Source organism: Pseudopodoces humilis, chromosome 15 (genome assembly GCF_049639895.1).
Source record: "Pseudopodoces humilis isolate 2021_Gansu_Grassland_sample_001 chromosome 15, ASM4963989v1, whole genome shotgun sequence".
Taxonomy (NCBI): Eukaryota; Metazoa; Chordata; class Aves; order Passeriformes; family Paridae; genus Pseudopodoces; species Pseudopodoces humilis.
In genome coordinates, this window is record NC_142214.1 from 4,099,869 (window position 1) to 4,115,056 (window position 15,188).

Here is a 15,188-nt window from a genome sequence, read left to right on the forward strand (position 1 = left end):
CAGCAGGAATGAGCTGTGGGCTCTGCTCTTGCAGAAGGGTGAAGAGGGAGCAGGCTCGCTCCAAGCTTTGCAAACAATAGGCCTGAAGGAAAACAAAAATTATATTTTCATTTTGTCAATGACAACAATTTCATTTGTCCCCTGCTTTCCACAGGCTGTGTGGGGGAAGCTGGCCTGCATGCACAGCAGGAGGGAGGTGATGCCAACTGGTTGTATAACCCCTGGGACATGATCAAGATAGACAACTTCTTACCCACAGGTTTTTTCACAATTAATGCAGTTTTCCTCTTCTGAACCTCAACAATTACCCAGTTGAATTAACTTTGAAAGAATGGTATTCAAACTATGAAATACTTAAATTCAGCTAAGATGTAGCCAGATAATTTTGCACCAGTAACATTCATTGAAAACTATAAGAAAATGTGTATTTCTATAGGCAGGCACACCCAACCTAACCAGTTTCAAATTTGTACACACTTGCATTAGCAAATTGAAGCTTGCTTTGCTCAACTGAAGCATGAGTCATAAAGATATCAAAGAAAATAACATCCAAAATGCCACCTGAAGAGTAACACATAATTAAAAAATTGGTTGACTCGAAGGAGCAGCTGTGTTCATAAGCAGAATTATCTTCAATGACCTTGTCTCTATCTAAATGTGCCTTCACACAAAGGGCCAGCACTCGCTGGCCGTGTCCCTGTCCCTGGCAGCTCTCCGAGCACGTCAGCACCATTATTCCAAGAAGTCAGGATGGTTTTGGCACTGCTGGGGTGCAGGAAGGTGGGAAGTGGGGTTTGTGTTTGGTTCTGGTTCTTGCAGCACTTTTATCAACTCGAGTTTGAGTTAATGACCCTGGGTAGACCAGGAGGATGCAGAATTTGTGTTCCTGATATAAAATCCAGTCAGAAACATCTCCCCGTCTTCACTGGATCAGTGGAATTCAGTTGCCACTGTAAAGGAGAAGGGGGAAATTCTTCACTTATATTTTTCAGAGGGGAGTAATTCCATTAAGTCCAGGGCAGTTGCTCTGAATTTACTGCCCTGTGACTGAGGTCAGCAAGTGTCCCTGTGGACCTGAGAGCTCTCAGAAAACAGCTGTGAGAGGATCATGCTCTGCAGGTTGTAAGGGGAAGGAAGAAATACTACAGAAAATAATTTGCCTAATCTGTTTTATAAATCCATATTCACACATCCATACATTTATATTCAGGTATTTACACATCATAGCAAAAGGGACATCAAAAGTCCCCCAGCTGAAGCCACTGGGATGAGCTGGATCAGCTTTGCCTGGAGCCTCTGACGTGAGAAGGGATTGTTTACTACAAGCACTTGGAATTCTGCAATACAGTGCAGGTAGGAGGTAGAGATGGTTTACCCTGGATAACCTAAAATTCATAATAGAACTCGAGAGAATAAAGCCTGATCCCATAGAAACACATTTTCCTATCAGCTGAGAATCTTCAATGTCTTACCCTGATGGGTCTGGCACACTCATAGTGGGATTTTGTGTACAAATGGCTTATAATAATTCATATATTGGGGTGTTAACAATGTTTATAATAAACCCAGATTAATACTGTATTAAATATACAGTATTAACTGTGTGTGTAAGCAGAAATTCCTGCCATTAAGAGATAATTGGGTGTATTTGTAATTAAGTAACATTCTCTAGTGGAAATGACATGCATTATACTTCCTATATTGATTCAAATGTCATTTATATTACATACAAGACATTAATATTATATACAGGCAGTTGTAGAAAACCTTCATAAAAAAAAAAAAAAAAGAAATCTGCAGTGGAGTTACTTTCCTGACTAAAACCTTGTGTAGCTTTGTGTACCTGCAGGGAGCTGGGAAGGAGGAGCTGGAGCTGTAAGAGGTCAGAAGTGAGGTATTAAAGTGCAATTCTTTGGGAATTCCCCCGTGGGAGATGAAATGTCAGATATGTCTGTAACGCCCTTACAACCCCAGGGACCTCAGGAAGGTCTTTACTTCTTCCTTCTTCCACTGTGTCAGAGGTGCCAGCAGGTGGTAACTTCTTATATAATCTTTAATAATGTCATGATGCAATGGAAAATATAAAACCTGATGGGAATTCCATGTCAAAATACTGCACAATCATTTATTGCACTTGATTGTAAGGATAGAGCAGCACTAAACCAAAAAAATAATTTTAATTCACATGTAAAGAACTACTGCTGGAGTTAAAAATTGGGAATCGTCAGATATGAGAGAGCAGAAGTTGTTTCCCCACATGTGCAGGAATGCCCTTGGTGAGTTGATAAGGCAGATTGTGCAATTTTCCTATCAAATTTTGTAAGATTGCTGCTGCAAGATTTCTGCCATCTGCACCTCATTTCAGTGAGACCGGCTGTGCTGGTGGTCCTTTGGCCACGTCCATTTCATAACTGTAAAATTCATCTTTTTGGCTTGGATTTTACTCAAAATAAAATTTGTAAAGAAAGAAAAAATATAAAATGGCAAACTACACCACCAGCCCCTGCCCTGCCTGTCTCTCTGCTCTTTGGATGCAGTGATTTCCATGTCATCTTCTCCCTCTGTTAATGGGAATGAATATCCAGAAATACCATCAGGACCCCTTTTATCTGAGCTGTGGTGGGGTACAGAGAGCAACACGTTAGACAATGGCAAGTAAGCAAAAGATTAGATAGTATTGAAGCAAGGTTTCATAGACCTTGTCTCTGACATCACATATGAAAGAGGTATTTAATAGAAGGAATTAAAAGTATTTATAAGTACTAAGGTGATTTAAAAATTCTTCTTGATAACTTTCTGCCTTGAGTCAGAATGAATGAACAGAGTTTTACTGGCATGTATTTAAAATTTTTATTGAGAAAATCCTTGTTCAGATGCTTGATGTCAAAAAAATATCAAATATTGGGTATGAAAAAGTATTAAGGTCTGTATGTGAGGTACATCAAAATAATTCGAATAATTCAAACTTGCAGCTCCACTCTTCTGTTTAACTAAAATGTTACTTCTACAAAGATTTTTCTCCCTACAGGTGCTAAGACTGTCCTAATTATTTATCTTGACATGGTATTTAGATCAAGACCTGTAATAATCTATTGTTTGCTAGGGTTATAACCAGATTTTATAGTTTATATTTGTGTGCACAGGCTTAGCTGCTTTATTGGCAGGTGAGGACCATGGTTGTTCCTACATCTTCTTTGTGGTTTTTGAAATTTGAAAGTATTTTCAAATGCAAATGCCTGACATGAACTAATCTTGGCCTAATCTTCAGCCTGGTGCCTTGACATCCCTGTTGCTTTGGTGAGAATTTTGTACTTTTGAATGCCCTTTAAATGGCTTGGAATGTTATATATCAGAATATATATCATGTTATATATCGGAATATATAACATTACTTATATTTGCCGTCTCAAAAATGCAGCCTGTGTTCTTATAGCTTCTCTGGCACTAGCTGCTGAAGAAAGGGAATTTATCAGATGGAATAGTTAATCCAGGGACTGGCTCATGTGTTTGATAATGCAGCTTGTTCTGCAGTGGCTGTGGACAGGTTGCAGCTTGCCTGTAATTATAGATCATATAAACACATTACACCAGGAGTTTCTATAGGCACAGTTCCAGGAACAATCTGGGCTTGTTCTAAATAACAAATATAGCACCAGTGTGAAGTGTGGGAATGGACACATAACATCCAGTACAAATGCTCCTGCTGGTAGGACTCCCATTTGGCTGCTATGTACATGAGAACACAAGAAAAAATCAGTTCATTGGGGAGTGTTAGGAAGCGGTTGGAAGTACTGTTTTGCCAAATTAGTAGTCTTGATGATAAGACCAAGTTCACAAGAAAATTCCTTACTGTGACTGTTTGGCACGAATATGTGATATAAAAGGAGGTTAATTGGCTGTTCTTTAAAATAATTGAAAAAGCATCTTTTTTGTGGAGGCTCCTCCTTGTTACCAGGCAGCGTTCCTGAGGGGATGTGTCAGGGGAGGGATGGAATGTGTGCAGAACACACAGGAGCATTTTTGGGTGCTTACATGGACCAAGCTGGGAGATACCTGTGGCTCCTCGTGACTGCATTCCTTCCCTTTCTCCTGAGAGAGAATTTTCTCCCTGGCAGGGTGGCTCCAGGAATCCAGGCACTGGCTGACATTGTATCCCTGCACCCAAAACTGGTGATTCCTTCTAATTCTCCTTCTCCACTCCTGATTTTATCCTTATGAAACCTGGCTGGAACATAACGGGCACCTTCCTTTTCCAAGAACTCTTCCTAATAGCCAGGAAGGTTTTCCTAACCAGCAACAAGGATTTCACTGGTGGTTTTGGTGCTTGTTGGAAGTGGCTCACTCAAAACCAAACACGCAAAACCTCACAACAAAAGAAATTTGTTACAAATAACCAGCTGAAGAATTGACTAAGCTGTAAGAACTGGGAAGGCACAAGGAAAAGGTACAAAACCTGCAGGAGGAACTGAGGTCCATTGACTCAACCTTTATTTTTCATCCTAAATATTTCAAAACACACATTTATTTTATTTTGGTTTTTTTGGGGATTTTTTGTTTGGTTGATTTTTTTCTTGATTTTGGGGGTTTTTTTGGTGGGTTTTTTGTTAATTTTTAACATTTCTGTCATATTTTCATTGTTCCCATGTTTTCTCCAAAGGCCTGGAGGATAAGATTTAAAACATCCATTCATTGAAGGACAGTTTATGTACTCCTGTGTTACAGAAGAAAGGAATGGAAATATCCAATCCAGTTTCTTATGTGGGAAAGGAAAGTGGTGCAAAAATCAGAGAATAAAAATTAAGAATCTTATTTGTGTTATGCAGCTGCAATATTATTCATGCCCTGTGATGAATCATTTGCCATCCCTTTACTTGGCCTGCCCCCTGTAATATGGTGCAAAATGACAATTTTTCATGAATGTGTCCTGACTAAAAAGAAAAAAAAACCTATTTCACATCATTATAGGGATAAATAAGTCCAATGCAATGACAGAGGACAGCTGTTGTTTAATTTGGTGGACAGGAACCGTGGGATTCTTTGCAAACAATCTCATTAAAGCATGAAATTTATCAGGATACATTACAAGAAAATATTTTGGACAGTACTGACACTCTGGAATGACTTATCTGGAACTTTTAGAGATATTGGCCATGGGATTTCAGCTCGTTCTCATAATAACTTTGGTGATGATGCTTATCATTCTTATTACTATTATTATTTTTATATAGCTGATTAAATGTCATAACACTTGGCAATTAATGCCCTATTTAATTACAATAGAAGGGCAGCTGTGAGGTGTAGTGATGACTGGCCTGTATTTCACCGCCTTTGAAGTTTAACTCCACCCTACAAAGCACCTTATTCCTGAATTATACCCATAATTCTCTCTCTGAAATGCTTGCACAAGACTGAGGTTTGTTGCCATCGACTCAAAACAACACCAAGATAACAAACTAAAATTTTCTGAGTCTGAGCCACTGTGAAGTTGCCTTGTCACTTATCTTTCCCAATGTGCTGGGCTAAGATGATTCTGAAATGAATCTCTGCTCTAGTCTAGAAAGAAAGTTGCACAGCTTGGTCCATTTTGTTCTAGTGTTACCAGACTATAAACATTTGAATTATTAAACTAATTTTCACACCAATATTTTAGTAAAAGTAGCCAGAAATATTATTTTCTTTTGTAAATGCTCTACACTTTCCTCTAGAGATACCTTTCTGGTAATTTCTGTCAGCTCACTCACTTTCCCTTTGCACTGTATTCTGTTCAGTCATTGGCTCAATGAGTAGTGACAAAGCTACTTCAAATTCAAGATTTCTTTTCAAGTGTTGTTTATATTTTAAGAATCCCAGAACCAGGCTGTCACCCTGGGAATTCAACCTTCTGATCTTGTTTTCATGGTTTCTAGCCACTTCCTCAAGGAAAGTAACTATAACCATAGATGCTTATACATTCCTTTAAAGAAACATCTTTTGGTGGATGTTTCTCACAACCAGTGTGATTAAGAAGGTGGTAATCTAGCTATCCAATCCCTAGTCATTGTCAAGAATCTATAAATACTAAAATCACAGAAATAAACTTCTTCTTTTTCCCTATCGTACATTGAACCATGTGTGAATCATTTCATGTCCTACAGCATCACCAGGCAACTTCTAGAAATTATAATACAAAATCAGTCTCAGTGAGAGAAGTAAGGTACAGAACATAAATCACAATTAATAATTGACAAAATTCAGGAAAAAAGTTGAAGAATCTCAACTTTCTATTTTATTGTTTGTCTACAAATACTACACAGAGTAAAATCCGCCATCATTACAATAAAGCTGTGGTTTTGAATTACAGTGTAAGATTATTACACACACAGATTTGAGGTAATCAACTCTGTGTCCTGCAACAAAATCCTTCTGAAATAATTATAAAAGTAATTAGGTCTAACCTGAGGGTTAGTTTGCAGAGAAGCTGGGGCTGCCCCTGGATCCCTGGCAGTGCCCAAGGCCAGGCTGGACAGGGCTTGGAGCAGCCTGGGACAGTGGGAGGTGTCCCTGCCCATGGCAGGGCATGGAATGGGGTGAGCTTTAGGGTTCCTTCCAACCCAAACCATCCTGGCATTCTGTGAAGGTTCTGAATCCTAAATCTGAACTGAAATGTCCTGCTCTTTCCCATTTTGCAGGTTGAAGCTGAGTAAAGCCCTCTGCTTGACACTGTGCTGAGGCTCCTGCTGGTTCCTGCTTCAACATTCCCGGGAAGGTCTGTCCTCCAGGAAGGGAACATCCAGGGAACCAGGTCACCTGGCCCTGCAATCTCAGACACCCTGCCTGGCCTGAGGGCACTTTGTAACTCCTTGGCCAAACACAAACACCTTCCAGAGTAAGTGAAGAGATTTGGGGATTCTTTGGAGTCGTTTTGCAAGCCCTGATGAATTCTAACTGCGTGTGTTTGGTTTGCCCAGAGAGTGAGAGCCTGCCAAGGGAGCTGATTTCTCCTTCTGTCAGGTGCTTCCAGAGAGTCTCTTTCGGTTTGAGAGTTTCAGTGGAAATGTCTTTGAGATTATAAAATGTGATATTTTACAGTCTTTAATCTGTGAGAGGAAATCTGTTCACCACAAGCGGCTCTAGAAATAACGGTCTTAAGAGGCAGCAAGGGAAATTTAAAGATAATCTTAAGGAAACTGATGACAATGGAGTAGATTGTCTACAGAGGTTCTGCTGTTGCCAGAAAGGGACTGACAAACTTGAAGATGCATTTAGGTGTAGCTGATCCCTCAAGATCCTTCCACTTTGCACTGTGAATGAATCAGGAATAGAAATTAAGTGTGCCTCGTTCCTTTCTTTGTCAAGGCAGGAGTTATGACCCTGACTTGCTTTTAGTCTCTTGGTTTATTGGTTTATTACAGTTCAGTTTGTGTGGCTTGGAGAAGCAGATTTAGCAATTGTACATGGCAGAGATTTTCATGGTGCTTTGTAGTTCTTTGTCTTTCACTTTTTCCCAAGACTGACAAAGAATCTTGACAATAAAAATGAAATTATAGCAGTAATCCTTGCAGGCTTGAGCCGTCACATCCATAAAAATACACCAACAAATGTAAGTTACACAAAAATGTTAAAGGACAAAGAAGACATCAGGATGTTGGAGGAAAATAAAAACCCAAACTGTTGTCTCTAATACTGTATTTTCCTTTGAAACAACTATCATAGACAAATTCAGAGATTGTAATTTCAGCTCAGAAATTCTATCAGTGAAGCCAGGACAGTTTTTCCAAGAGGAAAGGTGTTTAATTCCCTGGGATGGGGAATGATGGTTAAGCTCATTTGACAGAGAGCTCTCTCGTGTTTGAATCCTAGAATGAAATTCTTTGCACGTGTTTATGCATTCGGTGAAATCAGAGGTCTTTGTGCTGTGTTTACTGAACAGCTTTTATGAGATATAAATACCAGCACATTCTGGTGGGTTTCTAACAAACAGAATGGTCTGCTCAGTCCCAATATGGTCCTGTGTTAGAGCAGATTGGATGGTACCCTTCGATGATGGGAAATGCATTCAAATTCCATCCAATGGCATGTATGGCTTATAAATTTAGAGAGGCTGTGGGTGTAGAGGAGCTGATTGTGTAGCATTATCCATTACGTGCCTTATATCAAGTTTTGGCTCCTATTCTGTTCAATGATTGCACATTAGCATTCTTCTTGATCTTTGGTGCGTGACGCTTCCTGCAGAACTGGTTTGAACCTGTCCTCCTGCTTGAAGAATATTCTTTCTTCTGCTCCTGTCATTAGAAAAACTTATTATTGATAGTTGATGATTTTCCAGAAGTCTTCCCAGTTCCTAAAGCTACAGGCTGGATCCTCAGAGCTCAGCCATGTCTCTGGAACAGCACTGATGGCTGGATGGATGAGGGGTTGCTGGATCATTTAGGAAAGGCTCCTGGTGTCACCTTCTACTTTGGCCACAGGTAGAAGGTCCTCCTGTGTCTTTGACTGATCACTTGGGTTAGAGCTGACTTGTAATTAAAATAATGAGGCAATTATTGAGTTCTGGGAGTGATAGCCTAAATTGCAATGACCACAGAATTAGTAGCTTGTGAATTAGTAGCTTGTGAGGAACAGAGTTCTCTCTCTTCACTCTCACTGTCTGTAAAGCACATGCCTCTTTCTATTACACTGAGTTTATTTTAGCCCCATGCTCTGTGATGCAAAATGTTTTCATTCTGCTTTGTGGATAATCTTCCTTAGACACAGAGAATTTGGGCTGCAGGGAATGGGGGAACATCTTTTCTGATACAGTTATATGGTTGCTTATTACTATTACTATTATTATTACTATTATTATTATTATTATTCAAGGTTTTTACCAGTAGTATTAAGAGCTGATAAGTGAACAAAGCCAGGTATGGCACAGACCATCCCCAAGGGAAGACACAGTGTCTAGAACATGCCACCTCTTATTTATCCTTTTGGCTTTAACTCAGAAAAAGAATTCCAATACTCTTATCTCTAAATAATACATCTTGTTTTTCAGCTGGTATGGGAGCATAGGAGAGCAATACCTCCCTTGCAAAGGAAGTAAAAACGTTTCAAGTTGATTGTCTACAGCCATATCCAGATATTCCCAAATATCTCATGTTGCCTTTAAGATTTTATGCAAACAGCACAGTCTTAAAACAGCCTCCTTTAGCTGCAAGTTTTTAAGCCTCTCCTAATTAGTCTTAAAGCCTGAATGTGTTTATGGCTGAAGATCCAACTTGTTCCTGGTCCAAGGGCAGCACAGAGTAGGGAATTGGGTGCTGGGGAATATTCCAAACTCTCTCTGGTTTGTGAGGGGCAGGGGCTGAAGTGACTCCATCCCAGGGCAGACGGTGCCAAAATTATTTATCTCAAGATAAATTGAGATAGGAAATGTGTCTTTCTGAACACTGGAGTGTGCTTCAGGCAGAATGGAGCTGATGCTTCACCAACAAGCTGCAGAAGGTGCTGATGCCTGAGCAGCTTGGAGGAAGGGGTTTTGTTTTTCCATTGTTTCAGGACAAAAGAAACTGAGTGTTAAAGCAGATTTTTTAGAATGCAGCAACAGCACATCAGGCAGAGAGAGGCTTGTTCAATGTCTCTGTGGTGGTGAGCTGCCTTTTTAGCCTGTGTATACATGACAAATCATGCAAGTGAAAACTTTTCTTGACAAATATAATCATGCACAGATAAAAATAGTAAAAGAATAGTAAATATGGTAATAATAGTAAAAGAACAATTATGTGTGAACCAGGTAGTGGAAAGCAGAGCAGAAAAGCTGAAGTATTACCAGTGTGTGAATGAGGTAATGTAGAAAACACAATCTGGTGACGACTTAGTGAAAGGGAAAAATGTTTAAGGAAAAAGTAAATAATCTGATATAAACATAAAAGCACCAGGTAATGTGGATTGCAATAACACATGGAATGTTGGCACTGTGCACATGTGGACTCACACACCCGGGTAAATCACCAGCACTCCCCCAACAGGGAACCCCTTCCGAGTGCTGCTTACTAAAACCCAGGGATGACTGGAAACCACTCATTTGCTAAGGTTCTGTAAATGAGGAAACAGAAGGCAATTAGTGAAAGCCAAGACTCTTTAATCTCTCACTGCTCCATGGACTTTGTTCTCGCTCTGGAGTTTTATACAGACTGGGAGGAAGGTGCAAAGTATAACCTTGTTCATTATAAACGAGTAACCCTCCATATCCATGGGGTGTATTAAAACATCATTTGCAACCCAAGTGCAGGTGGCTGGCTGATCCAGGAGGGAATTTTCAGTAGCTGAGAAAAGAGTAATCTGATGGAGTGGTTAAAACTGGGAAGTGCTTTGAGTCAGTGGCAATGATCCCCAAAATGATGAGCTGTGTGTTACCCCACCGTGCACCAACATGATTCCTCAAGTGTTAATCAGGGTGAGATACTGAAGGGGGAAAAAACTTAATTCCTACAACTTTTGTGCTTCCTAAAACTGGGTGCATTTTGCTGGCTTGGAGCAGTGACTGGTTTTGCCAGCAGTGTTGTACAGGGTTAGATTTACTGTGCTACAGTTAATTCACATATTCTAGTTTGGGGGCAGAACAGTTGCTGTGCTGGCAGAGTAAAGCAAGTCAGAGACTAGACAGTGGAGCTGTGACAAAATAGAAATTCCTTCCTCAAAAAATCCAGCAGTTGTGGGTTTAAACTGCAACTGTTCTAATTGTGAAATCAAAAATAAAATCAAAATATGCATTTGACTGGAATTTTGACTCTTTTCCAACCTGAAACGTAAATAAAGAGTAGTTATAAAATTAAGTGCAACAGCACACTCTGTCCCTATCAGCATAAGGATCTCACTTTTGGAAGAATAAGTTAGAACTTGTCAGGTGGCTTGTGGGCTTAAAAAATAAAAAGCAAACCACCAAAAATCATACAACACAATCAGGAAACCAGATATTCATCACTTTACATAAGGCTCCTATCTGAATTCTTTCTTGTGCTAAAAGGTTTTATAAGATAACAAAAACTTTTATGCTCAAATGGGCGATAAAAGCCATAAAAGCTCCCAGTAAATGGAAGTTCTCATAAACAAAACCCCAAATCCCATTTAAAAGAACTGTTTCATGTTTATGCTGCCAAGTTGCTGATGGTGCATAAAGTTGTTCTCTTAATAATGAGTTGGGTAGAGGAACGCCCAGCATCCAAAAATGTGTTACCTCCTCAGAGATCTGCATTTTAATCAGCTGATGAAACAGATGTGGGAGGATTGTCAGGAGCTCAGGTTCTGAAATCCCAGAGAAGTAACTATAGAACTTATACATTTTTATAGGAAAATAAAAAAAAAAATAAATATCAAGTTACTTTCTTGCTTTCTACCTGCCTGGTAAGAGACAAGTAAGAAATGGAAGCTTTCTCAGAAGTGGAAAGGGCTCAAAATGATTTTTTTTTTTTTCAAAAATAAATTCTGCACAATGTTTTACCTCAGCAAAACCAAAAGCTTGCTAAATGCAACAATAACCTGGAAACTTTGCCATGTTGCATTAAGACAAACAGCATAAACTCTGTACTCACAGAAAATTGAAATTTCAGGTGTAAATTGTAGGAATATATCAAAACTTAGGTCACTCCAAGAGAGAGAAACTACAAAAAAAACCTCCAAATTTCATGACAGAAAGATATATGTTATAATATATCCTATATATAGCCAAATATTATGATGTAAAAGGGAAACTCTGTAGGTCTCAACATGGGATGAGGCATTTCAGTCAGCCTCTTTGGCTGCTACTATAGCAGCAGTAGCAGTGTGTAGTAAACTTCTAGTAGTTACTAATGGTCTAGAAGCAAAAGGAGGTTAAAATATCCCTATTCCACTCTCTCTGCCTGGATTTCTCAGATATTCAGCTGTATTGTTCTAATCTCTGTAATGTGTGATACACATTGACCAAAGAACTGTTCAGTACACTTGTTATTTAAATTTCCAATCATCCTTCATCCTCAGCCATAGAAATTTCCTAGCAGTTGAATAATGGAAATGATGATGCATCAGAAATTAAGTATATCTTAAGGCATTCTTTCATCTTGAGAGGTTTTTGGGTAGAAAAACAGTCTCTAAAATCTATAGCAGATTTTATTTATGGATGTTAAGAACTTACTCCCTCACATTTAATCGTTTTATATTCTAAACACTTTTCTGTGCTACTTGCTTAATAATTTCAGATTTTCTTTAAAGATGGACCAGCTGTTTCTAAAACACATTTTTAGTCATATACAAGTAACAGCAAAGATAAACCCCCAAATTCCTGTCTTGTTCTCCCCAAAAATCGCCAAGGTACCAACCCTTATTTTAGTGTGCCACAAGCACAGCTCCCTTATCTCCTTTAATAAGGAGCTGTTCCTCAGGCAGTCTGTCCAGGAGAGGGAAATGCAAATTGTTGCTTTGGAATTGAACCGGTTTCCTGCTCTTTGGTCATAATGAATGTAATATCTTTCCTTGGCATGGAACTGTGGGGTGTTTAACTCCCAGATCAGCTGCTCCCTGTGTTCCACATGTCTGCAGGCCCTTTCCTTTATCACTTCCCTTCCAGCATCCCTCAGCTGTAAATTAGAACTGGCAGCATAACACAGATATCACTGCTGGGGCTCACAGGACTTCTGCAGCGTCAGGAAGAAAGTTTAGCATCATCTTTCTATTTTGTACTAAGCCTCAAAATGTTATATTTATCATGCAATGTTATGTTCTGAAGGGGTTTTTTGCAATTGATATTTGATATTTGGTAAATGATAACTGGCAGAGTTTCATGCAGCTGAGGCTTTTACTCCTTGGCATGCTGAATAAGGTCTTCATTGGGTAGGAGGAAAGTTGTTCAATGAGGGTTTTTTCCTTGATCACCAATCTCCTGCATAGCAATAATTATCTGAAACAAAGTAAAGTGACTGTTAAATAACCTCAACAATTCAAACAGGAAAATGGTTAGAACAAAGGGATTATTTCTGCTTCAGGGTAAGTGCAGCACTGTAATATTTAATTTCATACCATGAAATACAATCTTTTGAGTAGTTGAAAATACTGAGAGCCATCACAAACCCAGTGTCCTTATAAAACTAAGTAATTTATTCTGTTTTGGTACTCCACGTGCTGCTGTTATACTCTAATACAAAGATGATTTTTCCCCTCTGGTGGCACAGTAAAAGTAGAAGTGTATTTGCATGTTCCTTGATAATTTTAGATTATAAATCATCCTAGCTACTAATCAATAAATGCAATGTTAAAATCTAGATTTTTCTTTTTTCTTATTCAAAGTATTTCCATTTATTTTTGAACTATATAAATGACAACTGATATCACAATTTATTATAAGGAATATATTAATGGGCTAAGAGAGCTTTCCTTCACTCTTTATGGTCTGATCATGAGCTAGTGCCAGCAAGGTAAATGAGAGTCTTTAACCCATACTTTATACTCTGTTGAGCCCTTTCTGCTCACTGAATTTTCTTACCACTGAATGTAAAAGGAGAATTATAATTCTGAAATCACCCAAGAAGCATTTCAGATCAAATCCTGCACGCTTTGCAAGGCACCTTGTTAAAACACATTTCTAAATGAAATATGAAATGATACAGCAGCTAAAAAGTCATTGTGGGTGAGCACACAGAAATGCTTGTATGGAACAGTGGGAATGATGGGCTCTGGACAGCCAACAAGTGCTGTCCTAAAACAATTCAAGGTATTTCACCTCATGTGCTTTCTTATTTTCTTCTTGTGGGAAGTAGAGCCACGAACCACAAGGACAAAGGATCAGGGAATACTAAAGCCAACCTGCCATCCTTTCTCTCAGCATTCTCTACCCTAAAATTGAGAGGTGGCTCAATCAAAATTGAGATGGGGCTCCAGAGCCAATGCTCCAACACTCGTGAGCTGTTCCCCAGCCAGACCTTTGCTCAGGATCAGGGTTGTTCCCCACCACTCACCTCCTGCTGCTCCTCTAGATCCCCTCTGCCCCAGAGAGCAAAATCTGTTGGCACCAGGCACGGCCACAAAGCCTGACCTTCATGGGCTGTGACCATCCTGAATAATCTTTGCTATAAACACACACTTCTGAACAGAGCTCCGTTTCCAAAAGCCAGTGATGTACTTGTGATTTGAACAGCAAGTCCTAGACATCTGCTCTCTTGTCTGAAAATGCCTCCCATCATCTTTGTGGAAATTCCTGGTGCTCAGTATTAGCTGCTACAAGAGCAGAGCCCTGCAGCCAGGCTGTCCCAGCCTTTGGAAGGAGGAGAGGGATATGTGCCTTTGATTTCCTCCCCCAGATGCTGTCCAGCACAGCACAGCCTGACTGGGCAGCCCAGGGCTACAGGAACAGAATGGGGTCACTGGGCTGTCTGGCTCGGGTCCTTTGGGATGAAGTGGGGGCACTGGGCTCTCTCTGCAGACTGGCACCTTCCACCAAATCTCAGGTGAAGGTGAAAGGGAGGATCACACAAACAAAGCCTCTGCTCATCAGCTGGGTCTGATTTCACTTCCTGCTCTAGAGCCTTCCTTCAGCTGAAAGCAGATTTTTATCTGACTCATCAAGTTGCTTATGGGGTGCTGCTGTCTGCCAAGCTTCGTAACCCTCTGTGCCTCAGTCCTTCAGAGAGCTTCCCAACCCCATAAATAATGTAAGGATAAATGTTCTAAACACTGTTCCTGGTCTTCCCAAGGGAGTATTTTTCTACTTTATATCAAAGCAGTTTTGTTCCTTGTAGCCCTAGCTGTCACAGCCAGAATTCCAGTGCAGGTAACACCCTGCACACCCCAGTGCAGCACCATCCCAGGGTTTGGATGTACATGGAATTTTGGTCACATTAAAATGCAGAAGCTTTGTTTGAGGCTCTTTTCATTACCCGGTACAGATCACCATGCATGTATTACTTACTGTTGTTATTTATGACTCCAACAATCCTCACCACATCTACAAAGCCTCCTGGAAGTTGTTCTGTATTTCCATTACAATGGGATGACTTGGGGCCTGCTTTCTGCTGACCCTGGTAGAAATTTCTTTATTAAGCAGGGCAATGTGCTGCATGCAGGTAACATTCCTGAGCTGGCAAACCAACAGTGTTTCCACATTTTATATGACAGCACCTTTTCTCCCCCGAGGAGTATTAACTGCAGTTTCTGTAGGTTCCTACTGAAGCACAAAACACTTTCTTATGGTCTGTGTAAAA